The sequence below is a fragment of the Eriocheir sinensis genome, unplaced genomic scaffold (assembly GCF_024679095.1).
Source record: "Eriocheir sinensis breed Jianghai 21 unplaced genomic scaffold, ASM2467909v1 Scaffold504, whole genome shotgun sequence".
Taxonomy (NCBI): Eukaryota; Metazoa; Arthropoda; class Malacostraca; order Decapoda; family Varunidae; genus Eriocheir; species Eriocheir sinensis.
Window position 1 is genome coordinate 70,001 of NW_026111837.1, and position 2,500 is coordinate 72,500.

The 2,500-nt window shown below is 43.8% G+C and overlaps 1 protein-coding gene across 1 annotated transcript in view; it reads left to right on the plus strand.

Annotated features, from left to right (window-relative positions):
* LOC126992822 (uncharacterized) overlaps positions 1-86 on the plus strand; it is a 43,316-nt gene extending 43,230 nt beyond the window's left edge. The window contains exon 6 of the mRNA XM_050851655.1: positions 1-86. This exon is cut by the window's left edge and continues 374 nt beyond it. The gene's annotated coding sequence lies outside the window, so the exon portion shown is untranslated.
* The last annotated feature ends 2,414 nt before the right edge of the window (positions 87-2,500 follow it).

Sequence of the window (2,500 nt, forward strand, 5' to 3'; positions counted from 1 at the left end):
GAAAGAGGAGGAGGAGGAGAGAGAAACACAGGAACAAATAGATGGAGAGAGGAGAGAAGAAGGAAATAGGAGGAGAAGGAGGAGGAGGAGGAAAAATTCACCAACTTCACCACCAAACTTTCCACCAATGAAAGAGGACCCCAAGATACTGCCACACAAATAGTGCCACAGGGGACAGCGGGGGTGGCACAGGGGGCCTCGGGGGTGCCGCAGGGGAGGGGAGAGCTGCCCCCGCCCCTCGACTCGGAGCCTTGACGACACTAGGCCTAAGGGTGAGTGCAGTAGTAGTTGTAGTAGTAGTAGTAGTAGTAGTAATGGTAGTTCTTGCTTAGAATATAAATTCATTGATCTCTCTCCATATTTATTTATTTATTTTATCTATTAACATATGCACTGTCTTCATCTGTCTATCTATTAATCTATCATTTATCTATTGACCTATCCTCCCTCTCACACATGTATTTATCAGTTTATCTATCTATCTGCCTCTCCCCTTCTCTTTCTTTCCCACATGTATATATTCAAGCATGTATTATATTATCTATCAGCCTTTTCCCCCCTTCAAACATGTATTTATCAGTTTATCTATCTATCTGTCCTTTCCCATCTGTCTTTCCTTCACGCATGTATTTCTCATTCATTCCTGTCATGGATGCTTGCTCCTAGGAGCTCCCACCAGGGGATGGCCACGACAGAAGAGCTTCCAACCTTCTCTATCCAGACACTCCCTCCTTGCCTGCTCAAAGATCTTTCCCCCCTCTCCCTAACGTACTCTTGCACCCTATCCCTCCATTTCACTGGAGGCCCAACATTCCCTCCCTCTATCTCACTCACATACACCCTTCTGGTCATCCTACTCTCCTCCATTCGCTCCATGTGGCCAAACCACTTTAAAGTCTGTCGCTTCACTTCTGCCCTTCACCCCTGTGTTGACACATTCCAAAACACACTTTCATTACTCACTCCATCCATTCTACTCACACCACAAGCACTCCTCAAATAACTCATTTCCACTGCCTGCACTCTAGACCTCTGACTTTCATTCCAGGCCCACGTTTCATATGTGAGGGTTGGTACTGTTATTGTATTTCTCAAATCCTTCCATGCTCTCTCCTCATCTCTCTCTCCACCTCTCTCCTCATCTCTCTCTCCACCTCTCTCCTCGTCTCTCTCTTCTCTTCCACCTCTCTCCTCATCTCTCTCTCCACCTGTGGTGAATTTAACCACCGACAGGCTCAGTGCAGGTTTGACCATAGGTTACGATGTGGTATGTGTCGTAAGCTCGGTCATAAGAGCCGTCTGTGCGATTACCATAACCAGTAGGAGTCCGGCAAAGAAGAAAACACCAGTAGTTATACAGTGAAAGGCCACAATGAAAACGATTATCTGACAATAGAACACATTAATGCACAGAGCCTTCTAGGAAACAAAGTGGAGGTTGAATTATTAGTGAAAGATAGACATCCTTTGTGTCAGTGAGACGTGGCTCCTTCATCGTACTCCAGACCAGCTTATTTATCTTCCACAATATAAAGTTTACCGCTGTGACACTGGACGGGGTGGTGGAGTTTGTATTTATGTTAAGGACTACCTGAGTGTTACTCTTCTCCCCACACACCCTGTTAGCAGGCCACCAGGTACTGAGGATGTCTGGGTCACCACACAACACCAAAAAATGCCATCTATCATCGTAGGATGTCTATCCCGCCACCCTAAAGCAACACAAGAATCATTTGATTATATTCAGGATATTCTTAGATTAGTACGTCTTCGAAAGAAAACGTTCTTTTTGCTCGGCGACCTCAACGATGATTATTTATGTACCTCAAGTAAACTCAGGAATATCATTACTAATGCCAAATTTTCTCAGCTTATTCAAAATCCCACGAGAGTTACGGCTAACACTGCATCGCTCCTTGATGTTATTGTCACTAACAGGCCAGATACAGTTATAACCTCTGATGTTCATCCATGCTCCATTGCAGACCATGACCTAATTTCTGTCACTACAAATGTACGCAAGCCTCAGTGCTGCCAACCAACTGTTGTAACAAAACGAAGTCTGGGAAATTACTCCCCAAGCATATTTTGTAATGCACTTTACAAAGAGACGATCAACTTGAGCCAAATCTTTAATAGTGATGATGTTAACGTACAGACAAGTTTATTTACTAACATTTTCTTTTCTTGTCTTGACCTTTGTGCCCCGATGGTGACCAAAGAGTTCAGAGGACCTCCATGGTTAACTGAAGAACTTGACCACGTCATGCAAGAAAGGAACACCAGACAGAAAGCTCTAAAACACGATAGATATGACATAAGCCTACAACAAGAATATAAAGTCCTAAAGAAAAAGGTCAAAGCCATGATGGGTACTGCCAGGAAGGACTATTATAAAGATAGACTTAACACGTCCAGAGGTAACACAACAGCCGTGTGGAAAATCTTGAGAGAAATAGTTCCTAATACTACAAAGAAACAAGCTAATATCAGGAATGCA